General features: G+C 44.4%; 1 long non-coding RNA gene across 1 annotated transcript in view; it reads left to right on the forward strand.

Moving 5' to 3' along the window:
* Window positions 1-16,764: 16,764 nt before the first annotated feature.
* LOC109027651 (uncharacterized) overlaps window positions 16,765-26,860 on the forward strand; it is a 38,537-nt gene continuing 28,441 nt past the window's right edge. The window contains exon 1 of the long non-coding RNA XR_002006676.3: window positions 16,765-17,093. This is a non-coding gene — a long non-coding RNA (uncharacterized lncRNA). The remainder of the gene's footprint in view (window positions 17,094-26,860) is intronic.

The raw sequence follows: 26,860 nt of genomic DNA on the forward strand, positions 1-26,860 counted from the left end.
TATTTCCAAGTAAAATTGAGACATAAGAAAAGTTTGTCTTTAGTGCACCGAGGTTCTTCTGTATAAATCTGTTCAACTCTTCAGCAATAAGCTCATCCCGGGAAATTGTCCCCTGCCCCATTTTCTATATCCTATTTTGTGCTCAAGAAAAGGGGCTACTCCTAAATAGGGATGGTTGAATTGTAGTGACTTTTATAGACATATAGCCAAAAGAATGAATCTCTCATAATGGAATTCCAGATTTTATCAGCCTGAGATGGTATAATTTTAGATTACACAGATATTCTTAAAATTTCACTGGGTAGAGAGCAGCCCAAGCTAGCTGAATTTGAGGACTGGGTGCTGGGTGAGGAGAAGGTATGCATAGCTGCTGAATTCAACACTCATGCACTCCCCAGGGGAAAAGATCAGGTCTTAATTACAGAACACAGTAACCTGGCTAATAGCAGATTTTTAGACCCAAGAAACAACATTTTATTTAAATTTGATCACTTACAGAAAGAAGCAAGTGCCCCCCAGCCAGAGGAAGTAGGTGGAGGTCTACTTGGAATTTTACTTCTACACCAAGTCAGTGTTCTAGATTGAGTTTCTTTAGTTTGTGATGCAACCAAAGTCAAGACTTTACTCTTTAATGTCTTAATTTCTCACATTCCCAACTATCAAAGTCATAGTCAGGCATAAAATCAGAACCGGACCTCAGAAACTTTGGGATGCCTATGTTCTTTTTCTGTTAGACCACTCGCATTGCTTGCAGGCAGTCTAGTTAGCCTGTTCCAAGGGCAGACCCTGCACACCCTGTTCCCAACATTTAATTGACAAAATCCACAAAGCACACCTATTACAGGCAAAACTCTATCATTTAGAAAGCTTTCAGCTACAAAGAACAGAAAACTGAAATAAATGTACATTAAGTGATAAAAATATTAAAGTTACATGGCCAGAATCCTGGAAGTAGGTAGGGTGGGACCAGGTTGGTTAACGTCTATCTAATCACCTCATCAAGAACACCATCATTGTTCACTGTCAGCTTCAACCTGTTGGTGTTGTCTCTCCCGGTCACAAGGTGGCTGCCGTAGTTCTAGGTGTCCCATGTGGACATGACACTAATCCAACTGAAGCGAAGGAACCATTTCCTCCCCTGAGTTTCTTTCTATCGATTGGAAATCTTTTCTGTAGAAACCATCCCATCATTTCTCTTACATATCATTGATCAAGATGAGGTCTCATGACTGTTCTTAAACCAATGGTAGGAAAGAGAATGGGATCACCATAGACCAATCAATATCCATGCCTCACCCTCCTGGGAAGTGGCTAGAGATAAAGTCACCCGTCCTCAGCAGAAGGCCTCAGAGGAAAGTGTCAGTATGGAAACAAAATTGGTTTCTACTGGCCAGGAAGAGGGCAATAGATTCGTGTGGGCAACAAACAAACAGTACTTGTTACATCAGGCACAGTCATAAAGGTAGGGAGCAAAACAGACTTCAGGTCTGTTAGAACCTCCTATCAAGCTAAGAAACCTACAATCATTATAGCAACTGAAGGACCCAGTGTGTCCCAGAAACACTTGAATCCCCAGTGGGTGCAGCATAGAGGCAGCTAAGTGGAGTGGCCTAGGGCAGTGATCAGGGAAGGACTTCTGGTAGAAATCTACTTCAAGCTGGACTCTGGCGATCACGTGAGCCAGACATGGGTTGGTAGGAAGAAGGAGCAGCTATTCGTAGTGGAATAGCAATAGGCTCCAAGGCTAGAATGTGAGAGTTAGTCCTCCCATGCCTGTGGACATGGGGATGGCATTTTGGTCTCATTTGAGATGTGACCATGAGATCCATGATGGCAGAGACTGAGTCTCTCTCATTTACACTTGGATCCCTGATGCCCAGAACAACCTGGAGTAATATGGTGATGTTTGTTGTGGGATTAGATTAATGATTACCTCGAAAGATGAAAAAGTGGGAAGGAAGCAGGAATAATAGCAGGTGTAGGGCATTCCCATGCTTCTTTTAGTGGAACCATTAGAATCCCTAGGACCAGGGAAACACCTCTTCAACTTGTCCAGGCTTCTCCACAAAGGAAGTGACTTCAACAATTAAAAGTCCCATCCAGACAGAGATCTTTGTGCTTTTCTTTGTTCCAGCTAAATTTCAAGCTGAGCCCAGGAAGTTTGGTGTCAGATTGTATCCTGGGGAAATGAATTTTCCCTTTTTCCATGAGTCATTGCCATCAATTGCTGGGTGGCTTATATAAATGAATACTAGAGGAGGCAGAAATGTGATGGCTCTTGGGAGACTTCACCCTTTTTCCATGAGTCATTGCCATGAATTGCTGGGTGGCTTATATAAATGAATACTAGAGGAGGCAGAAATGTGATGACTCTTGGGAGACTTCACCACATGATGTCTACTTTGCCATTGGAGTTAGGCTCTATCCCAGCCAGACCTGACTCAGAGTGAGAAGCATAGATAATTTACAAGGCCAGTGCTAAATGAAAACGTGGGGCCCCTTATTAAAAAGTATTGAGCAATTCTAGACAGGGACAGCATTAAACCAAGTGGGGCCTTTCTAACCACAGGGCACCAGCTAGCATGGGACAGCTGCGTAGGGGTGCAGGTGGCCCACCTGTGAATCCAGCCCTGGAGAAAAGCATCCACAACCAATTGAATCAAAGAAGGAGAGGTTCCTGGGGCTATTTGGCTATAGAGCTTTGTTTCTTTTCAGATCCCTCAATTTATAAGTGTATAACAACAGTATTGTGCTGGTGAAAGTTACCATTTTATGGATCACTGGGGCTGGCTCCTTTCAGAGGAATGAGGTAAATAACAGGGTGCTTAAACGCAATTAGTTGAAGCAACAAAAAGAACAAAGAGAACAACAAGAAAGCTATTATGCAAATGTGTGGCCATTCGCTGCCATTCTGCCTTGGGGAGTTTTGTGGTAGATTCAGGAGTTTCTGCCCGTTTGAATTATTAGTCCTCCTTATATTTAACATCAAGCCTCAGTACAATTATTTATGTTGCTTTTTTTTTCCCCCCTCAGCACATTAGCAATTGGCCTCTCTCATCTGGTCTTAACGTGGGCTTAACTGCTGCCTTGACTGAAAACAATAGCAATGAAGGCAAAGCAAGCGCAGACCCTGCAGTAGGCCGGCCAGACGGAAGGCCCCCAAGATTCGAGCTTCACTCATTCTGCTCTGCAGGGGTCCCGGAAAAGAGGAGGCAGATAGGTGCCTTCCCCAAGGGTCCTAGGCTGCTGTCTGTGGGGTTGTGAACCACGAAATTTTCTAGTTCCTTTCAGAAATGACCTGGTCAGACATAATGGAACTGGGTATCCCCAGCCCTTTCAAAAAAAAAAAAAACCTACTAAAGACCCAACCAATGTATTTCAGATCACATTTGTGCCTACATTAAGTACATTAAATTATACACAAAATGTTACTGGAAAGTCCCCAAGAGATGATTCTTGGATCTCATGCAAGAAAGATTTTGGGGTGAGTCCACAGAATAAAGTGAAAGCGAGTTTATTAGAGAAGTAAAGAAACAAAGGAATGGCTACTCCATAGGCAGGGCAGGGCATTCCCAAAAGCAAGAGAGCAAAGGGAGGAGTGCTCCCATCTTAGGTGCAAAGCTTTTTTTTTTTTTTTTTTTTTTTTAAGATGTTGTCTTGCCCTGGGCTGGGCTGTGTGGGGAGGCCATGGAAAGCAGCCTGGACTACAGTCGTAAGCTGAGTCATAAGCTGAGGACTTGGCTCACAAACAAGCCCTACATGAGACCCTGCTGGTGGGGGTCGGGGGTGGGTCCTGTTATCCCCTTCTCTGCCCCCTGCCTTCTCTGCAAGAATGCTGGCTGATGGCCCCTGCCTCATCTCCAGGCCCCCGTGTCTTCAAGATGCTCATTTACCCAGTTGCCACAGCCTCCCCAGGAACTCGCGGGAGCAAGCTCTGCATGGCTGACAGCCCCATTTAGAAGAGGACACTGTGGAATGAATGGTCCTCCCTGCAGCTCAGCCTCATCTCCTTAATGGATCCTAATTACCCCTGTCCTCCTTATAGCTTCTCTCCAGGACCCACCTGTCAGGATGATGGATGAGGTGACTGGGAGGTGGGGCCAGCTGGGACTGGGGGAATCCCCCCACTGTCTAGTAGGGCGGGGACGCAGGAACTTCCAGTCAGTCCCAAAGATTCTGAGGAAGAGAAGGCAACATTGCAGGATGAGCTCTTCTCCCCTTTTGTCCCCAAAACTTGGGCCAGGTGAGTTTTTGCTTAGGAGGAAGGTGTTGGGGAATCTGGATGAGGAGAACTGGCTATTCTGGTGTGTAACCTGGGGAGTACATGATAAGGGGAGGAGAGGCAGTCCTGCTAAGGACTCCAAAGCAGGACCCAGAGCTGTATTTTAGGACCCCAGCACTAGGCCTATCAGAAGGCCACATCTGCTTGGAGAAGGCCGGCAGTCACCAGGCACATAGTCTCCAGCTGATCCATGTCTTCATGGACACACTCCCAGTGGGGACTCAGTAAATGAACTGCAAATCATCTGGGGTCCCAGACACAGACCTTTGACCCTATGATCACCAGTAGCAGATGCTGGCTTGACTGTGATTCTCTGTTTCTGCAGATTAATCAGATAAGGGAGAAGGAATACCAGGGTTCTGCTTTTAAGTCACATCTACTCAGAACAAAGGAGTGAAACCTTCCCCTCCTCTGCTACGAATATAGTCTCACGTGCTCTAGGAATTAACAATCACAGTCTAACTTGTGAGTTACTATTTTGTGCAGTTGTTCTGTGCCATGTGCACTGTAAGCTCCTTGTGCACGGCAGGTATCTTACTCATCTTTTCCATCTGTGTTCCCTCGGCGGTGTCCACTGTAGGGGCACCGTGCAGTTGTACAACAGGGCAGGTGGAGCAAACCCAGGAGTAGACTAGAACCTCTCTTTACATCTGGGATGCTAGCCCCAGGTTTCCATGGAGGGAGTAAAACTTCTTCTCCCCAGAGATGGTGGTTTGAGAAGTATGTGGCCACCTTCTTTCTCCATATGCCTCTGGAGCCAGCTGCCTTGCTGCTGAGCACAAGAAGAGGCTTTGTGCATTCTGGGCTTTCTCTTTCAGGGTGGGCTGCTCTTCTGGTGTGTGGTAAATGTGGGAGGCATTTGTTTGCCCACGTGTGGTGGTAGCTCATTTCTAGGCTGCCCTCCCGGATCCTCACTTCCCAGAACACACGTCGTCTTGTGGCATCCTGCCACACTGAATAGGGTTGATCTGTGAAGCCAATAGGATAGCACAGAATTGGTGTTGTGTGGCTTCTGAACCTACTCATAGAAGACATGACAGAAGCCACCCAATGTTCTTGGAACATTCATTCTGGGGGAAGCCAGACACCATTTCATGAGAATACTTGTTATGGGGTAAATGGTATCTCCCCAAATTGATATGTTGAAATCCTAATCCCCAGTTTTTCAGAATGTGACTATATTTAGAGATAGGACCTTTAGAGAGGTGACTAAGATAGAATGAGGTCTTTAGCATTTGCCCTAGTCCAATATGACTGGTATTCGTATAAGAAGAGAAGATTAGGATACAGACATGCACAGAGGGAAGACTGTGAGCAGGCACAGGGAAAAGGTAGTCCTCTGCAAGCCGAGGAGGGAGGCCTCAGAAGAAACACCCTGCTGATACCTTGATCTTAGACTTCTAGCTTCCAGTACTGTGAGAAAATAAATTTCCATTGTTTAAGCCACCTGGTCTGCGGTGCTTTGTTATGGCAGTTCTAGCAAACTCATACACCACTCCAGTAGCCCTGTGCAGAGGCCCACATGGAGAGGAACAAAATTGCCAGCACTAACTCATGAGCCATATGAGTGAACCACCTTGAGAGCATATCCTCCAGCCCTGGTCAAGCCTTCAGATGACTTCAGTCCCTCAGCCCTCATGCACTCCAGTTGAGGCCCCAGACATCATGGAGCAGAGGTAAGACATCCTCCCTGGGCCCGTCTGAATTCCTGACTCACCTAAACCATGAGATGATACATGATTACTGTTTATGATGTCATTAGGCTTGGGGTGGTTTGTTATGCAGCCATATATAACCAGTGTGCCAGGTCTGCTGTGATGGAGTGAGACATTTAACTCACGCGGAGGGGGTATGCCATTTTGAAAAGCTTATATGGCCACAGATCTAAGCTGTGCCATCAGCAAAGCAGTGTTTCCAGATGATGTGGTCAAGCCTTCCTTGAGGAGGACATAGCCCCTGCTAGTATTTGGGGAATGGCTTTAAAAGTCTACCTTGGCAGGCGTCAGCTGTGGCCTGGGAGATTGGCAGGAGTGATAGAGGCCAGCAGGGCCAGGGGAAGGAAGTGGTTTAACCCTTCACTCTTGAAGGGGGCTGGGATATTGGGAAAGTGTCAGGAAGAGGAACCTGGGAAAAGCGACCTGATACCAGGCCAGGGAGATGATGCCCGAACCTCAAATGTGGGCCAATGCTTTCCTGCCCAGGCCAGGAAGCTTGCCTCTACAGTGAAGAGTAAGGGGCCTCAGCCCCTCAATGAAGAAATAAATACCTATTGAACATCAGCTCTGTAGTTTATTGAATTTTTATTTTTACAACAACACTTTGAACTAAGTATTATCTCAGTTTTTTACATAAGGAAAGGGAGACTCAGAAAAGTAGAAAGGTTGTGAAACTTACCTATCACATCATTTGTAAGTAACAGCTGGATTCAGAGCCAGGAACATCTGCCTCCAGAGCTCCTGTCCTAGCCCAGGGGTGAACTGTCATGGAAGTGGCTTGGTGGAGTGGTCCAGACAATGTATTCTAGATCTAGGTGGCCTGGGACCAGCCCCTGGCTCCATGCTTCCTACCCTTGTAACTCGGACAAGTCACTTCACCTCATCATGTCTCAAGGTCCTTGTCTCTAAAGTGGAGATGATAGCATGTACCTCATGGGTTACTATAGGATACAATGAGTTAGAGCCAAGGGCTTGGAACAGAGTCTGGCACAAAGGAGGCACTTTGTGAGTACTGGTTCATTACTCTCTCAACTCTGCAAGACTTCTAAGAACAAAAAAGACGTGATTCTCAGAACCAGGCTGGAGTTGACAGTGCCTAGACTAGACATGGAGCATGGCCAAGGCCACTGAATTGATGTACATGTGTAAAACACCTTCCCTTTTCTTCTCGTCCTCTCTAATCCCAAACTATGCAGCTCAAGGTTATGAGATGGCTGGTGACCACTCCTGAATCCAGAACACAGTGTCCCCTTAGCTCTCATAGGCTACCCAAGCCAGAGCTCCCAGGGAAAGAGCCCTTTCTTGGAGATGGAGCTTAACAATCACATTCCAAGGGAATGTTTGGGGAACAGGGGCTGAGAAAGGAGGGTAATTGGTCTCCTGTGGACACAAGTCTTCACTCCTGCACTGGGAAATCAAGAGCCCATGAGGGTGGGCTTGGGTTGTCAGACAGCATGTCCCTGAGGGAAAGGTTCAGGCTGGGTTTCCTGCTGCCCCCTTTCGCGGCTGAAAAGGAGCAGCTAAGTGTTATTGATCCAAGCTCCAGGGGGAATATTCGCTAGAAGTTTGCTGGCACTTGCTCAACACTTAGCTGGTATTCATTATTCAGTGATAGGGATGGGGAGTGGAGAATGTTGGCATTGTGCCACCAAGTAAGCCTGGCTTCACCAGGGGTAACATGGGAACTGGGAGAGGCAGACAGCCTGGAAGAGTCAAAGATGACTGGCTCTCATCCTGAGAGGACCAGTGGTGTATGGTAGCGGGGAAAATTCTATCTCCTGGGCAGCCCCTGGCCTCCCGCATGTCATGGAGGCTCTGGTTTTTGGCTGAAGCCTAGGAAAAAAAACTTTGGGTGATACTAGGTCTGGCTGCCCTCTGATAGCCTTTTTCTATGTCTCAGTTTTCTCAGATGTCCCACCCATTTTTAATGATGTATTGCAATGAAACTAGGCTTTACAGTGAGAGAAATGCCAATCAAGCCCAAGGCTCCAGAGTGGGTCAGAATAACTCACGAAACAAGATCTAAAGGACATGGATTTGGTTGTTCCCTAACCCTGTGATAGGCCTGCCCATTCTTGGAGTCTGTCCAACTGGATAATGGTGATATACGTTCCTTGTAACAGGTAACACCACAGACAAATATCAGCTACCACCATCACATGATGATGACGATATTTTTACCACCTTTCCAAAAATTCATGCCCCCAAACCTAATGTAGCCATAACAATCAGCGTGAGAAGGGAGAGGGGTTAGGACTTGAACAAGACTGTCCATAGCACAACCCAAAAGTCCATGGAGAGAAGAATAAATAAATAAATAATGACATCTTCACCAAATGGAATATTTTACAGCACGGGAAATGGAAATTAGTAAACTACGTGTAGCAATATGGGTGAATCTTAGAATATAGTGAGTAGGAAAATGCAAGTTCTAGAAGGCTACAGACATCAAACTTCAAAATTAAAACTAAGAAATAGGTGACGTAGGCATACATATCTAGGTGATACAACTGAAAAATAAAGCAAAGGAAAGAAAAACAAAAGGTTTAGTGTAATGATTACCCTTGGCAGAGGTGGTGAGAGCCAAGGCAGAGGGCCAGGATAGCACAGGAACATGCAGACATGCTGTTCATATTGTTCTAGATTTTGAGTTGGATGGTGCTATAGCTTGGATGTTCATCCCAACAAACCTCATGTTGAAATTTTTTCCCAGTGTTGGAGGTGGGGCCTAATGGGAGGTGTTTTTGTTATAGGGGTGGATCCCTCATGAGTAGATTAATCTCCTCCTGGGGATGGGGTGAGTGAGCTCTTGCTCTGTTAGTTCCCACGAGAGCTGGTTGTTAAAAAGAGCCTGGCACCTGCCCTCTCTCTCTCTCTCTTTTGCTTCCTCTCTAGCCATGTAATCCCTGCACAAGCCAGCTTCCCTTTCCCTTCCCCTTCCACTATGAGTGGAAGTAGCCTGAGACCCTCACCAGAAGCAGATGCTGGCTCCATGCTTCTTATACAGCCTGCAGAACTGCAAGACAGATAAACCTCTTTTCTTTGTAAACTATCCAGTCTCAAACATTCCTTTATAGCAACACAAATGGACTAAAACAGATGGTGAAAAAAAATGAATGAATGCATGAATAAATGAATGAATGAGTAAAAAAGTGGGCCATATGTGAAACAATGTTGGCATTGAGTCATAACTAGGATTATGATTAATCCAATGCTGAATACCTAAAATCCAAAATACAAATTTTTTCATTTAAAGAAAATTCTGGTGATGAGTGAATATTTAGCACTGGATCCCCAAGTAGAAGTTCTAGAAACACAATCATTTTTTTTCCATGGGGGATAGGAATGCCTCTCTATAGCCCACTGTACTTAGAAATACTTTTGCCATATGCTTTGCTGAGGAGAGGTGAATTCCAGTCCTGATGTAGGTATGCTGAAGAATGTGTATGTGTATATATACATATAGTATGTATGTCCTTGGAGCTGAATTTATAACTGGCACTGAACTATGATAAATAGTGCTTCTATCAACATTCTTACACATGTCTTTGTTTATGTATGTATACATTTCCTTTGGCTATATATCTAGTAGTAAAATTGCTGGATCACAGAGTATACAGTAGTAGTCCCTCCTTATCTGTGGAGGGTATGTTCCAAGACCCCCAGTGGATGCCTGAAACCATGGATAAAGCCAGCCCTATATATACTATATTTTTCCTATACCTACATACCCGTGGTATAGTTTAATTTATAAATTAGTCATAGTAAGAGATTAACTACAACTAATGAAAAAAAGAACAATTATAACACTATACTGTAATAAAAGTTATCTAAATGTAGTCTTTCTTTCTCAAAATATCTTATTGTATTGTGCCATACTCATCTGTTTGCAGACCTTGGCTGACCATGGGTAACTAAAATCGTGGAAAGTGAAACTGTGGAAAGCCAAACCCTTGGGTAAGGGGGGACTACAATGTGTATGTTCAACTTTGATAGATAATGCCAGTTTTCTAAAGTGGTCCTACCAATTTATACTCTCACCAGCAAGTTTGAGAGTTCCAGTTTCTCCACATCCTCACCAACACTTAGTATTATCAGTCATTCTAATTTTTACCATTGTAAAAATTAGGTGTGAGGTCATATCTTACTATGGTATTATTTTATGTTTCTTTGAAGATTAATGAGGTTGAGCATTTTTTGTATATTTATTGGCCATTTAGATTTTTTTCATGAAGTTTGAGTCTTTCTTATTTTCTATTGGATTATTTGTCTTATCCTTATTCAATTTTGATGTTCCTTTTAAATTATGCATATGAGTCTTTTTGGAGAATATACATATATTTTAAGATTGTCTTGGCTGTTTTTGGATCTTTGCATTTCCATTTAAATTTTAAAATAAATTTTTATTTTTATCTATTAATAAAAACCACCCAAATGCTTATGAACAGGAGAGTGGATGAATAAATTGTGGTAAAGTCACACAAAGGAATATTACATAGCAGTAAAAATGAATGAAACTATGCAATGTAGCAATGTGAATGAATCTTAGCAAAATTTTATTAAGTCGGGGAAGAAAAGATTCAGAATATTACATGCAGCATAAGCCCTTTTTACAATGGTAAAAACAACTAAAATAAAAATGTTTACTTTTAAGGAATACTTATAGATGAGTGAACACTATATTCAAAGGAAGTAAGGGAACAATGGACTTGTGGTTCAGGATGGTGGCTGCCTTGGGTGGGGGAAACAGGAGGCTGGGCAGGAGAATGGCCGTGTAGCAAGATGAAAGTTTTTGCCAAGGTCCCAGTCTTCAGGTTGGATGGTAGATTCACAGGTGCTTATCAGATAGTGAAAAGTAGATACATACATAAGTGAATAAATGACCCATGAGAAGCCATGTTATGCATCAAGAATTCTGAATAACCTGATTCAGTGCCACTGAGGTCCACTGAGAAGAAAAATCTGACCCTGAAAGATTGAATGAGGACACTGCTGCCAACCCCCTTGTTGTGGGGCCCCCAGTTTCCCCTCATGACACCTCCTGGGCTGAACAGGGTTGCCAATGTCAAGATGCATATTACATATATTAATATTAGGAAAACTGAATTTCTTTTAGTTTTTAGAAAAATGAATGAAAATATATGTTGTCTTTTTTATCTCCTACACCCCAATGCATCTTGTGTATTCTTGAGTATATATGCATGCCAATTTGGAGACCTGTGCCCTAAGTGAAGGACATTTTAGGTGGACTTAGTTTTAGACAGATCACCCTGTTGGCATGTGAAAGATGAACTGGAAGGGGCAGTAGTCAAGACAGAAAGAGCCTTTAGGAGGCTGTTGATATACTCTTGCTGAGGTAGGAAGTGGGACTCAACTCTGGAAGCGGGGCTCAGACAGCAGACCAAACTGAGGATTAGCTAAAACAGGGCTGAGGCAAAAGCAGCTTTCCGTAAGACACACCCCCAGTGTGCTATGTAGGTTTACCATTGCCATGGCAACACCTGGAGTTATTGCCCCTTTCCGTGGCAACGACCCAATGACCCAAATGTTACTACCCGTTCCCTAGAAATTTCTGCATAAACTGCCCCTTAATCTACATGTAATTAAATAGGTATAAATATGACTGCAAAACTGCCCTGAGATGCTACTCTCTGCCTATGGGGTCACCCTGCTGTGCAGGAGCAGTCACGGAACTATAAAACCACCACAACTGTAACACTGCTTCAGTAAAGCTGTTTTCGTCTACTGCAGCTTGCCCTTTAATTCTTTCCTGGGCAAAACCAAGAACCCTCCCTGTCTAAGCCCCATTAGGGGCTCACCTGCTCTGCATTACCACCAGGGTAGACAAGAGCTAAGGGGTGGCCATAGGAAAGGGAAGGAAATAAGGAATTTGGGAGGTATTGAAGAGAAGGAATTTATAGGACTCAGTTTCCTTAATACTAGGACATCCAAGAGCTAAAATAATTATGTATTTACTCTTCTCAGCTTGCGACTGCCATTTCTCTTAGAGTCAGAATCTCTCTTTTCTCCAAACTCTTGGGTCTCTCACCCTCCTACAGAGTGTTGATACTTTCATATAGGTCCCAGGGCAATTACAACCTTACATCTGATCTCACTCACTGATGGACTAATTGGCAGTGCCCTCCCTGCTGACAGCCTTCGGATGTTGAAGGCAAATTAAGCAGCCCTTGATGGGTAGTAATGCTGCTGAAATCTGGAGGCTGGTGGCGTGGGGGTGGGGTTTGCATTTCAGGAAAGTGTGCTACAGCTGCCTCTCAGATCTTTGAGCTTGATCCATTCTGCTTTCTCTGACAGCAGCCCATCAATCACTCACCTTAGCTACTTCCACAGGCTGACATAATTGAAAGCTTCAGGTGGATTCTGTAGTGGGCTTGGAGGATCCATGGTCCTCGAGGGTAATTTGGCAACAGGCAAGCCCACAGTTCTTAGAATTTCAGGGATAAAGACCACATCTTAGGCCAGGAAGACCGAAGGCTCAAAGGTCCCATGCTCCATCAGGGAACTCAAAGGCTTGCTTTGTTGGGACACCAAGCCAATCATGGGCTGCCCCTCTTTGAGCCTTAATTTACTTATCTGTAACACACAGGTGCAGACTTGAAACAAGTCTTAAAATGTGGGCACAAATGCTATTGGCAGGAAAGCAAGTTATATTACTGCTGGGGCAACTTGTTACCACCACTTGGGAGTTATGTGACCCTGGGCGAGCTATGCACTGCTGGGAGCCCTGGCCTCAAAGAGAAGAGACTATGTAAACAAGTATGTGTGACAATGTCTGTCACACAGCACACCCTCTCAGAACATCAGTTTTCTTCTTCACTGTTTGGTTGCCAAATGGAAGAGAAGGGGGCCTGGACTGAATATGGGTGAGCTGCAGGATTACCACCCAAATGCTGGCTTCTGCATGCCTCTGTGGGCCTCTAGAGTGGTTTCTCTCTGGCTGGACCACTCTTCCCTGGCCTGGCCTGAAGTGGGGAAAGAGGTGGCTAAGAAGGAGACTGAAGGACGTAAAGAAAGGTCTATACCTCTGAAGGCAGAAACTGTGGGCAAGTCACTTACTTCTCAAGCTTTAGGTTTCCCACATATAAAGTGAATTGGTCCTAGCTCATGGGCTGGGTGTGGAGGATGAAATGAGATCGTGTCCATTAGACTCCTGGAGCAGAGTACGTGATTCCCAAATGTCAGGTGACCTCCCTATCTACCTCTCCAGCCTTCCGCTTGGAATAGACTGTTGGAACACCCTGAATTTTTTTTTTAAGCGGTGATTCTCTGAATGTGGCTCTGGGCACAGGGGCTCTGGGAAAATTCACCAAAACTCAATTCATAGAAAGTACATTCATCAATTTCATCTTGCCAAATGGTGATTTGGCTTCCAATCAATCAAACCTTGGCCAAGTTACTTTTGGCAAGTGAGCCTTCCTCCCAGAGGAATCCTCTAGGTGGACTGGGCTGATTGGAATGCAGGTTTAGTGAGATGCTCAGCTCAGGTGGCATGAAGGGCAGAAGTAGGGAGCAGCTTGCTTTCAGCATGATATTGCTGGACGCTGAGCCCTGCCGTTTGTGGCTGATGCCAGAGCTGTCTTGTCCTTTTCCTGCTTCTCTTTCTGCTGCATTTGTGGCCATTAACACAAAGGAGTTCTTCACTGAGAGGAGGGAGGCTGCTGAAGTGGAAATGGAGCCAGGGTGGGGTGGAGCCGGGTGGAGGGCTGGCACACCAAGCCCAAGGAAAGAATCACTGCTTGATATTCTTGATGTTCCTTCCTCTTTGCCCAGACTTCCTGGGACTCTCTCTCTTCTTCTCCTTTAGCTTCTGTTTCCCTTGCAGAACATAAGATAAGGGGTCAGAAAGCAGGTAGAGTGAGAGGGCAAAGGGAAGGAGGCAGGAGATGGTAGGATAGAAGCCCTGGTTCATGAAGACACATGAACCCTGAACTTCCATATGGATGAAGATTCTTTGATTGCAAACAAAGGAAACAAACTGGTTAATTCTCCTAAAGGAAGCTCCCAGTATGGAAGGGAGAAATGGGATGGGGGACAGGCAAGAACCAAGGCTGCATCCAGGGGCCCAGAAGCAGCTACCACATAGTGGTGGCCAATTAGGATGAGCCTGGTCAAGATGCAGCTGCAGCTGATTGTTTTCAGTCTCTGTGCCTATGCTGAAAATTCAAATTCCAGAAAGGGGCATCCTATGGCATCGCTTGCATTAGGCAACCTTTCATTGTCTGGAAAAGGGAGAGGTTCTAGCTACTTATCCCCCAGGCTGTACCCAATGGAGAAGACGTAGTTCCAATGGAGGAAACTGAATTGCTGAAGAGAAAATAGAGGGTAAGAAACCAGAAAATAATAAATCATGGCAAACAGGTATACAGTGTTGAGAATGTGCTAGTCTCTGAACTAAGAGCATTACATCTATTAACTCCTTTAATCAGCCTATGTAGGCAATGAGGATATTGTTACCCCATTAGACAGATAAGGAAACTGAGATCCAGAAAAGTTAAATAATTATCCTAGGTCATAGAGCTAGTAAGTGGCGGTGCTGGGTTTTGAGTCAAAGTCTCATTCCTAATGCCTGTGCAATACTGTCCACTTCACTACTGCCCACTTGAAAAGCAAGCTTGGGAAAATCAAGGACTTTAGTGGTCCTAAAGAAGGCTAGTTTGCTAAGGGTTTCCAATAATAGAAGAAAACTAGAGAAAGCTGGTGGTTCCATTTTTCAGGTCTCCCTATCTCCAAGGCCCCTCTACTGACTCCCATCTGAGTGAGGATGTCTGCGCCTGTGCTCAAGGGCAGGTGCCCCTGCTGAGGAGGCTGGGAGATGCTGGGGGAGGTAAACATGAGCTGCACTTAACAAGCAAAGGAAAGGAGAGGCGTTACACAGATTTAAGATTTAACAAAGGGAGAATTAAATTGACATTTTATTGACTTGCAGTGGGAGTTGTTAAAGACAGATTACTGCAGCAAGGGTTGAGTTTGATTGAAAGGACGGGAGAGAACTCAGCTTCCAAAAGCATCAAACTTGAAGGCCAGTAATACCCCAAGGGGCAAGGTGAGCACATAAATTTGAACTCATACAAGAATACTTTCCAGCATATGCACTCATACCACACATCACAAATAGCTCCCAGAAGCCAGGCCCAGAGACACCAGGTGAAATGAGGGGGTAAGAGCACAGTGTTCTAGATTTGACTCTTATCAACGTCCCGTCCCCACCCCAACCCGATGTCTGGCCCCACTGGGAGCTTCAGAGATGGAATTTCTCAGACTTTAATGGAGAAATAGGGTCTTGAGGAAACACCCTTTTGCTTCCAGGAAGAAAATGATCCCATTTCAAAGCTGTCTCTTCAGGGACTCCCTGCATGCTTAGTGGCTCGCAGAGATGCAGCACTTGCTGGGAGGCCAGCAGCAGTCTGCAAAGGCCTTCTCGGGAGAGCCTAGCCCCGTGCGATTTGTCTTGGTGCAGGCGTGGGTGTGGGCGACACCCAGGGAACCTGGGAAAGGAAGAACAGAGACATGTGGAGAGGGCAAAGGGCAGGGATGAGACCAGATTACAAGGAGCAGCCTGGCTTAGATTGTCCTTGGAGATAGCACCACTCTGGTCTCTTGTTTCACACAGGTGTTCAAATGAGGGTCTGGATTCTAGGGTGGCTGATGATGATTCTTGTCTCAGGAAGCTTTTCCTCTGTGGGGGTGAGAGGTGACAAGCGTGCTAGCAGCCCTCGCTCTCGGCGCCTCCTCGCCCTCGGCGTCCACTCTGGCGGCGCTTGAGGAGCCCTTCAGCCCACCACTGCACCGTGGAAGCCTCTCGCTGGGCTGGCCAAGGCCGGAGCCGGCTCCCTCTGCTTGCGGGGAGGTGTGGAGGGAGAGGCGCGGGCGGCAACCGGGGCTGCGCGCGGCGCTCGCGGGCCAGCGTGAGTTCCGGGTAGGTGCGGGCTCGGCGGGCCCCGCACTCGGAGGGGCAGGCCGGCGCTGCCGGCCCCGGGCAGTGAGGGACTTAGCACCCAGGCCAGCAGCTGCGGAGGGTGCGCCGGGTCCCCCAGCAGTGCCGGCCGGCCGGCGCCTCGCTCGAATTCTCGTCGGGCCTCAGCTGCCTCCCGCGGGGCAGGGCTCGGGATCTGCAGCCCGCCATGTCCGAGTCTTCCCCCGCGCCTTGGGCTCCTGCGCGGCCAGAGCCTTCCCGACGAGCGCTGCCCCGTGCTCCGCGGCGCCCGGTCCCATCGACCGCCCAAGGGCTGAGGAGTGCAGGTGCACAGCTCGGGACTGGCAGGCAGCTCCGCCCCGGCCCTGGTGCGGGATCCACCAGGCGAAGCCAGCTGGGCTCCTGAGTTGGGTGGGACTTGGAGAACTTTTATGTCTAGCTGGAGGATTGTATATGCACTAATCAGCACTGTGTATCTAGCTAATCTGGTGGGGACTTGGAGAACCTTTATGTCTAGCTAAAGGATTGTAAATACACCAATCAGCACTCTGTGTCTAGCTCAAGGTTTGTAAACACACCAATCAGTGCTGTGTCTAGTTAATCTAGTGGGGACTTGGAGAACTTTTACCTCTAGCTAGAGGGTTGTAAACGCACCAATCAGCACTCTGTGTCTAGCTCAGGGATTGTAAACGCACCAATCAGCATCCTGTCAAAACGGACCAATCAGCTCTCTGTAAAATGGACCAATCAGCTCTCTGTAAAATGGACCAATCAGCAGGATGTGGGTGGGGCCAGATAAGAGAATAAACGCACAATGGCAACCTGCTTGGGGCCTCTTGCACACGGTGGAAGATTTGCTTTTTCGCTCTTTGTAGTAAATCTTGCTGCTGCTCATTGTTTGGGTCCACAGTGTCTTTATGAGCTGTAACACTCACTGCGAAGGTCTGCAGCTTCACTCCTGAGGCCAGCAAGACCACGAACCCACCGGGAGGAATGAACAACTCCCCACACCTTAAAAGCTGTAACACTCACCGGGAAGATCTGCAGCTTCACTTTTGAAGCCAGTGAGACCACGAACCCACCAGAAGAAACTTCGAACACGTCCGAACGTCAGAAGGAACAAACTCCGGACACACCATCTTTAGGAACTGTAACACTCACGGTGAGGGTCCGCGGCTTCATTCTTGAAGTCAGTGAGACCAAGAACCCACCAATTCTGGACACGGGCATCTCTGTGTATCCCTTGTGTGATACACTCCCTGCCCCTCTTGCTACACCTACGAAGGGCTGAGTCAGTGTTTGAATACCCCCTTTGCTTCTACTCCTGCAGTGTTGAGAATGTGCTAGACTGTATGCTAAGTGAATTACATCTATTAACTCCTTTAATAGCTGTAGCTCCTGCCATTGGTGTCACATCTCTGAGAATCCTTCTGATGGCTCCCTTCCCCTCCTTAGCCCCGGCCCCCCAGGCAGCAGCTGCATCCTAATCACAGGCATCCATAGAAGAGCTATGACTCCAAATCTATAACCCTTCCCTCCCAGTTATCCTGTTGTCTTCCTGGGGGAGATCTGGTGCAGATAAGGGCATTAATTATGTCCTTATCTGCATTATTAAAAGTGACTTCTCAGATTCCTCCCAGACATCTATTATAGTGTACTGCTGGGAGTGGCGGGGAGTGGCATTAAACATCCCTCTTACCTGTTCCTTTTCCTCCCTCTTTCCTACCAAGAGAACTGAGTTCTTCTCTTAGCTCTCAGGGCTTCTGCTGCACAGTGCCCCTTCCACCCCCTCTTCACTCCACTGTCCCAGGTTTTGCATCAATTGAGCACAAGGGAAAAAGGAGCCTCTGGCTTAGCAAAAAAGATTTGAAGGTGACCTTCACTGAGCCCTGAAAGAGATAACAATCTCTCTGCAATCAACAAGGCTGACTTTTCTGGATACTAAAATAGCAACTGTGGAGTAAACCTTCCCCCCGTTTCCCTCTCTTTTTCTTCAGGACAACACAAAGAAATTCTAGGGGTGAACTGGGAAATCACAGTATCTTTTAACAGCCTGAAAGCCTGAAAAGAAAGTTTCTGTGTGTGCATTTGCGGCTCATCAGTACAGAAAAGCTAATTATCTCAGTACTGTTGCTGCCTCCTTGCATCCAGCAAACTCTGTCCTCACCATTATGATCTTATTGGTCATATCAGCAACGCTGAGTCATGGAGGGCCCAGCAATGGTGCACCCCATTTTAGATAGGAGAGAAACAAGGTCCACGGAAGGAAGGTTATCCAGGGGTAGAATGGTCAGAGTCAGAGATGAATGTCTGTATCCTAACAATTTCACCCTAAGTGAAATCCTAAGGGTTTTTTCGGTAAATTTCCACAGGGAATGGAATGAGTTCTCTGGGCTTGATTGCTGGACCACGGACACATTGATATAGGGATTGCTATTTTACAGCAATCTTATCAGCCCTTGTTGGACCCTACTCTGTTCCTCTTCTCCTGATGCCAGGCCCAGAGATGTTGTGCAGTGACTATCATAGCATCCAGCAGGTAGTTGTAAAGGTAGGAACAGATGGAGTGGGGAAGGAGTGATGCCTATTGCATTTGGGGAGGGGAGAGAAGACTGCAGTTGTCACGATTGGAGTTACCAGGGATTTGGAACATGCATTTATATATGATGGCAAATGGGAAAGAAGAATCTGGCACATGAGATGACACATATATGTCCTTTTGAAGAAATAAAGTAAGAGGTGAGCCCAGGAAGATAATGGCCCAGCATTGAGGTCATATGGGGGCCCCCTCAACCCAGAAGACCCTCTGCAGCAATAATGAGAACTGATGGGTGGCAGTGTTCAGGATCATGGAACAGAGAAGAATGTGTGCATAACTTACCTATGTGGAAAAGCTGATGGAAAGAGACCATGATCAGGTTCTAGGAGCATAAACTGTTAAAATTAGAAGGAGACTTCGAAGTCATCCAGATAAGAAAACTGAACTGAGTGACATGCCCAAAATGAACACTGCCACTAAGCAGCAGAATGGAACTAGAATTTAGTTCTAGTTTCCCCTCCCCAGATGCCACGGGCATCACTCCTTCCCCACTGCATCTGTTCCTACCTTGAAAACTAGGTTCCTTCCAATACAGGGCTCTGTTCGGCATCCCCACTGATTAGGCTCAGGTCATTTGGCCAAATAAACGTTTCTCTGTGATAAGAAATTAAGGCACCATTGTATTAAGAGCAGCTGAGTTTCCATTCTTCTGCTGCCTGGAGAGTGCATGCTTGAGGCTGGTAAAGCCCTAGCAGTATCCTGAAGACTGTATTTGTGCCAAACCCCTTCCAGTATATCTAAAATATGGCTGTTCAGAAGGGATAATAGTGAGGTTAAATGGGATAACAGGATAGATCAGTGTGGGAAATGTGGAAATCTATCCTTTAAAATTCCTTATAGATACTGACTTCCAGCAACAGCCACAATAGAGTAACTGGGATCGGATTTATGCTCTCACTTTAAACAACTAAACCATCAAAACAAAATGCATGAAACAATAGTTTACAGATGGCAGATAGCGCAGGAGTATGAGCTCTAAGAAAAAGAAAACAAAAGAGGCGAGTCCTAGGATTGTACCAGCTTAATCCTGGAGGCAGTTTCTAAGCCACAGTGTGAGGTGAGGGTGAGGGGAGAAAAATGTGGCTTGGTAATCTTGTTCACTTGAGAAGACAGTATCAGAACTTGGGGAGAACAAGGTAACTTGAATTTGCAGGGCAGAGTATGGACTTGCCCAGAGAGCGATCTCTAGCGATCTGTAGCAATGTCTTCTTGAAGCTTGGGCTGAGTACTGATAAGCACATACATAAAAGGAAACTCACCATGGCGGGTGAAAACCCAGTAGAAAGCAGTAGACTAAACAATTGCTAGAGCTCACAGAAGGGTGGGAATAATTTGTATTCGCACCAGCTAGAGTGGAAAGAGCTCCTGATAAATAAGGCATGGGGTGGAATCCTCAGAAGAGCATTCCTCAGTAGTAGAGCCAAAACAACCCTAGACTGATAGTTGTTCTGGACCTGCCCTAACAAAGTTTCAAAGCAAGCCTCAAAAATATTCAATGGACTTTGAGTAACTTAACTGTGTATGAGAGCACGTGCAACACATATATAACTATAAGGCATTGGAAGAAGCAAGAAAATAAGATGAACAACTGAGGGAAAAATCAATTTGTAGAAATAGACTCCGACATTACAAAGATAATGGAATTAGCAGACAAATATATCAAAAGAATTATAAAAATGATCTGTATATCCAAGAAAGAACATATGAATAGGAGAAGGAGAGATGTAGAAGATATAAAAAAAGGTCAAGTGAACCTTTTAGAGATGAAAAACACAACAACTGAAATGAAAAAATACATTGGGTGGAATTGACAGTGAATAAGATGCTACAGAAGTGAATATCAGTGAACTTAAAGTAATAGCATAGGCTGGGCACGGTGGCTCAGGCCTGTAATCCCAACACTTTGGGAGGCTGAGGTGGGCGGATCACCTGAGGTCAGGAGTTTAAGACCTGCCTGAGCAACATGGTGAAACCGTGTCTCTCCAAAAATACAAAAATTAGCCATGGTGGTGGCATGCGCCTGTAATCCCAGCTACCCAGGAGGGTGAAGCAGGAGAATCGCTGGAACCTGGGAAGCAGAGGTTGCAGTAAGCCGAGATCGTGCCACTGAACTCCAGCCTGGGCGACAGAGCAAGACTCCATCTCAAAAAAAAAAAAAAACAAACCAAACAAAAAAAAATAATTCAAAATTAGGCACAGGAGAAAAAGACTTAAAAAAAGAAACAGAATTGTGCGTGACTAGTGGTATAATAGTAAGTGGCCTATTGCATGTAATTGTAATTACAGAAGGAGAGGAGAAAAGGGTAGGACAGAAAAATATTTCCAGAAATAACTGCCAAAAATTTTCTAAATTTGATGAAAAATCTGAACCTATAGATCCAACAATATCAACAATACCAAAGTTGAAAAAGCATAAAGAAAATTACATCAAGGCACATTATAATCAAATTGTTTTTATTTTATTTTATTTTGTTTTATTGTTATTATACTTTAAGTTTTAGGGTACATGTGCACAATGTGCAGGTTAGTTACATATGTATACATGTGCCATGCTGGTGTGCTGCACCCATTAACTCGTCATTTTTAGCATTAGGTATATCTCCAAAAGCTCTCCCCTCCCCCCACCCCACAGCAGTCCCCAGAGTGTGATGTTCCCCTTCCTGTGTCCATGTGTTCTCGTTGTTCAGTTCCCACCTATGAGTGAGAATATGTGGTGTTTGGTTTTTTGTTCTTGCGATAGTTTACTGAGAATGATGATTTCCAATTTCATCCATGTTCCTACAAAGGACATGAACTCATCATTTTTTATGGCTGCATAGTATTCCATGGTGTATATGTGCCACATTTTCTTAATCCAGTCTATCATTGTTGGACATTTGGGTTGGTTCCAAGTCTTTGCTATTGTGAATAATGCCGCAATAAACATACGTGTGCATGTGTCTTTATAGCAGCATGATTTATAGTCCTTTGGGTATATACCCAGTAATGGGATGGCTGGGTCAAATGGTATTTCTAGTTCTAGATCCCTGAGGAATCGCCACACTGACTTCCACAATGGTTGAACTAGTTTACAGTGCCACCAACAGTGTAAAAGTGTTCCTATTTCTCCACATCCTCTCCAGCACCTGTTGTTTCCTGACTTTTTAATGATTGCCATTCTAACTGGCATGAGATGGTATCTCATTGTGGTTTTGATTTGCGTTTCTCTGATGGCCAGTGATGGTGAGCGTTTTTTCATGTGTTTTTTGGCTGCATAAATATCTTCTTCACAGAATTGGAAAAAACTACTTTAAAGTTCATATGGAACCAAAAAAGAGCCTGCATTGCCAAGTCAATCCTAAGCCAAAAGAACAAAGCTGGAGGCCTCACGCTACCTGACTTCAAACTATACTACAAGGCTACAGTAACCAAAACAGCATGGTACTGGTACCAAAACAGAGATATAGATCAATGGAACAGAACAGAGCCCTCAGAAATAATGCTGCATATCTGTAACTATCCGATCTTTGACAAACCTGACAAAAACAAGCAATGGGGAAAGGATTCCCTATTTAATAAATGGTGCTGGGAAAACTGGCTAGCGATATGCAGAAAGCTGAAACTGGATCCCTTCCTTACACCTTATATAAAAATTAATTCAAGATGGATTAAAGACTTAAACGTTAGACCTAAAACCATAAAAACCCTAGAAGAAAACCTAGGCATTATCATTTCAGGGCATAGGCATGGGCAAGGACTTCATGTCTAAAACACCAAAAGCAATGGCAACAAAAGCCAGAATTGACAAATGGGATCTAATTAAACTAAAGAGCTTCTGCACAGCAAAATAAACTACCATCAGGGTGAACAGGCAACCTACAAAATGGGAGAAAATTTTCACAACCTACTCATCTGACAAAGGGCTAATATCCAGAATCTACAATGAACTCAAACAAATTTACAAGAAAAAAACAAACAACCCCATCAAAAAGTGGGTGAAGGATATAATCAAATTGTTAAAAGCCAGAGATAATCAGGAAATTGTGAAAGTAGCCAAAAACATGCTCTGTACAAAGTGGCAAAGATAAAATTATAGCAGACTTCTTGTCATAAACTAAGCAAACCAGAAGATAACGGAGCAACATTTTAAGGTATGATAGAAAAAAAAAAAAAGCAATTCTCCATCTAGAATTCTATCCCTAGCAAAAATATATTTTATTTATTTATGTATTCGTTTTCCCCAGATACATCAGATAAGAGCAAAAGACTTCATATTGCTCATTAGTTCTTTTTTTTTTTGAAATAGAGTCTCATTCTCATTAGTGTTAGAAATATCTTTTAAAATGAAGATGAAATGAAAACTTTTTGAGACAAACAAAAGGTGAGTGAATATATCACAACAGACCAGAACTGGAAAAAAAAAGTAAGTTCTTTAGGTAGAAGAAATATGAGAACAGATGAAAGTTTAGATCTATGCAGAGGAATGAAGAGTTCTCCAAGTACTAAATATATGGATGGATATAAAACAAATTCGTTCTCATTTTTAAATGCATGACTTAATAATTAATTGTTTTACATAAAAATAATAGCAATGTAACTTACGGTTTATTGGGTGAAATAAATGTATGACAACAGCAAAAAAGATACTAGGAAGAAATAGAAATATACTACTGTAAGATTCTTACACTATATGTGAGAAGATATTATATTGTTGGAAGGCAGATTGGGATAACTTAACAGACCCCAAAGTAATCACTAAAAAAATGAAACAAAGAGAGTGTAGCTAATATTGGAGATAAAATGGTGTCCTAAAAATACAGTAAGAAAAAAATGGAAAAACAAGGAAAAAAGAACATATGAGATAAATAGAAAACAAATAAGGCTGGGTGCGGTGGCTCACGCCTGTAATCCCAGCACTTTGGGAGGCCAAGGTGGATGGATCACGAGGTCAGGAGGTCGAGACCATCCTGGCTAACACGGTGAAACCGTGTCTCTACTAAAAATACAAAAAATTAGCCAGGCATGGTGGCGGGAGCCTGTAGTCCCAGCTACTCGGGAGGCTGAGGCAGGAAAATGGCGTGAAACCGTGAGGCGGAGCTTGCAGTGAGCCGAGATCGCACCACTGCGCTCTAGCCTGGGCGACAGTGCGAGACGCCATCTCAAAAAAAAAAAAAGAAAAAGAAAGAAAGAAAACAAATAATAAGATGGTAGATTTAAATTTAATCATACAAATGATTATATTAAATGTAAATTGTCTAAACATTCAAAATAAAAGAATTGTCAGATTGGATATCAAAAGGCAAAACCCACTACATATTACCTGTAAGAAACCCACTTCAAATACAAAGACAAAGATAGGCTAAAAGTAAAAGTATGGAAAAAATATGCTATGCTAATGCTGAGACAAAGAAAGCTTATGTGGCTTTATTAATATGAGACAAATCAGACTTCAGGATAAGAAAAATTACCATATATAAAGAAGGGCATTATATAATGATAAAAGGGGTCAATTCACCAAGAGGACATAAAATTTCTTAATGCATATATACCTAAACATAAAGGTTCAGAATAAACAAAGCAAAACAGATAGAACTGAAAGAAGAAATAGAAAAACCCACAATTACAGTTGGAGACTTCAATAGTCCTCTCTCGAAAAATTTATAGAACAATTCTACAAAAAAAATCTGCAAGTATCTACAGGTCATAAGCACTATTAGCAAACTTGATCTCATTAATATTTATAAAACATTTTATCCAACAAGAGCAGACTGCATATTCTTTTCAAGTGCAAGAAATAATGTGCAAGGCCTTCACACTGGAAAATATAAAACATTGCTGAAAGAGACTACGAAAGACTTAAATAAATGGAGATATGTATTATGTTCATGGATCAGAATCCTTAAAACTGATTAATAAGACAAATACCATGATAAAAAATGGGCAAAGATTTAAACAGTCATGTCACCAAAGAAGACATATAAATAGCAAATGAGCACCTGAAAAGATGATCAACATTATTACTCATTGGGGAAATGCAAATTAATGCTGCAGTGAGCTACCACTATCACTAACATTTAAAGAACTGATGATTTTAAGTTTTGATGAAGATGTGCAGCAATGTGAACTGTCATACCTTGCTGCTGAGAATGCAGCAGCACTCAGCACAGTGCAGCAAAGCACTCAGCACAGCCACTTTGGGAAGCAGTTTGGCAGTCTCTTTCTTTCTTTTTATTTTTTGAGACGGAGTCTCACTCTGTCACCCAGGCTGGAGTGCAGTGGCACGAACTCGGCTCACTGCAACCTCCGCCTCCGGGTTCAAGCAATTCTTCTGCCTCAGCCTCCCGAGTAGCTGGGATTATGGGTACATGCCTGGCTAACTTTTTTTATTTTTAGTAGAGACGGGGTTTCGCCATGTTGGCCAGGCTGGTCTCAAACTCCTGACTTCAAGTGGTCTGTTCGCCTCAGCCTCCCAAAGTGCTGGGATAACAGGTGTGAGTCATCGAGCCCAGCGGCAGTTTTTAAAAAGTTAAATACAGTTTTGCTATTCCACCCAGAAATCCCACTCCTAGGTATTCACTTGAGAGGAATGAAAACCTTAGGTCAGCCCAAAGACATACTCAAATGCTCATAGCAATTGTATACTTATTGGACCCAAGTTGGAAATAACCCTCATGTCTAATGACAAATAAATGGATAAACAAACTGTGGCAAATGAACATAATGGAATACTATTCAGCAGTGAAAAGAAATGAGCTACTGGCATAAGCAACATGAAGAATCTCAAAAACATGGTGCTAAGTGAAGGAAGCCAGGCACAAAAGACTCCATAGCTAATCATTTCATTTATGTGACCTTCTGAAAAAGCCAAAACTACGGCAGCAGAAAGCATAACAGTGGTTGCCATGGAGGGAGGAGGAGAAGATAGTCTGAAAAGAAGCACAAGGAATAGAAATACTAGGTGTCATGACTGTAGTGGTGTTTACACACCCATGTATATCTGTCAAAATGCACTGAGTTATATGCTGAAATTTGATGAAATTTATTGTATGTAAATTACATCTCAGTAAAGGTAATTTATCTGTAATAGCATCTGAAACAGGCACCGCCTCTGCTTGGTTTAGATGGTGTTAAGTCTTACGTGGCCTTCTACATATGGTCGCTCCCAGCTCTCCACTTCTCGTGTTGTAGAAAACTATTGATATCTGCAGGGCAGTCCTTGCGGGTGGAGGGCTGAAGTGGAACATGCAGAAGTCTGGGAGGGTTGTGTCTGTCTGCATGAGAAGGATGGTCAAACACTCAAAACCCCTCTATGCAGCTTCTTCTGGGAGGACAGCTAGTGTGTTTAGGAAAAAGAGCAATTCTGTGTCTCTCCTGAAACTACATATCAAAGGGACCAAGAGGTGAGAAGTATGACAAGGACGCTGGAAGCAACTCTGACAGTGGCATCTGAGCTTTGGGAATACCAGCTATGGTGTCTTCCCTGCTGAAATGTTCACAGGAAGCAGGGTTGGGAGGCCTCTGACATGGCCTCTCGTTATCGTTTTTAGACATCGGCGGTAGGGGGCTTTTGAAGGCCACATTTTGTATGGAGGGGCCTGTAATTGGAGGCTGCAGTTCTTTGACAGTTTGTTGTAAAGTCCAAATCCCGTAGCTTGTGTTACGGGATTGCATTGTGTCCCCATTGATAAGTGGAAGTCCTAACCCCCAGCACTTGAGACTGACACCTTATTTGGAAATAGAGTCCTTGCAGATGAGTTCGTTAAGATGAAGTCATGCTAGAATCAGGTGAGAACACCATACGAAGATTGGAGCTCGGCTTCCACAAGCCAATAATCTGCCAGAAGCTAGGAGAGGGGCCTGGAATAGATAGTGTTTTGACCTCTAGTGTTGGTCAAAGTAGGCTTCAGGAGACTGCCACAGAATGGGTGGCTTCCCTGACCTCCCCATGTTCCTAGATATCCTTGTATCTCTTCCTTGGAATCTGAGAAGCCGAGTTCACAAAAGAGCTCACCTTCCTATGAGAATCTAATGCTGCTGCTGATCTGACAGGAGGCGGAGCTTGGGAGGTAATGCTTGCTCACCTGCCCTCCACTCACCTCCTGCTGTACAGCCCGGTTCTTACCCGTCTGCGGCCTGGGGGTGGGGGAACTTTGCTCTAAAGCCTCCAGTTGGCAGTAGCCCCAGGCTCCCTTTGCAGGGTTGCTGCCCACCCTTCCCATGCAGGAGCTCTTTGTTTCAGCAGCACTGTTGCTCAGGAAATCATTTGTGGAACAGCCTTTTGGATGGTTGCTTACTGGTCAGGCTTCCCAGATTGCAAGGAAGAGATACAAGGATATCTGGGAGCACAGGGA

Source organism: Gorilla gorilla, chromosome 6, assembly GCF_029281585.2.
Source record: "Gorilla gorilla gorilla isolate KB3781 chromosome 6, NHGRI_mGorGor1-v2.1_pri, whole genome shotgun sequence".
NCBI lineage: Eukaryota > Metazoa > Chordata > Mammalia > Primates > Hominidae > Gorilla > Gorilla gorilla.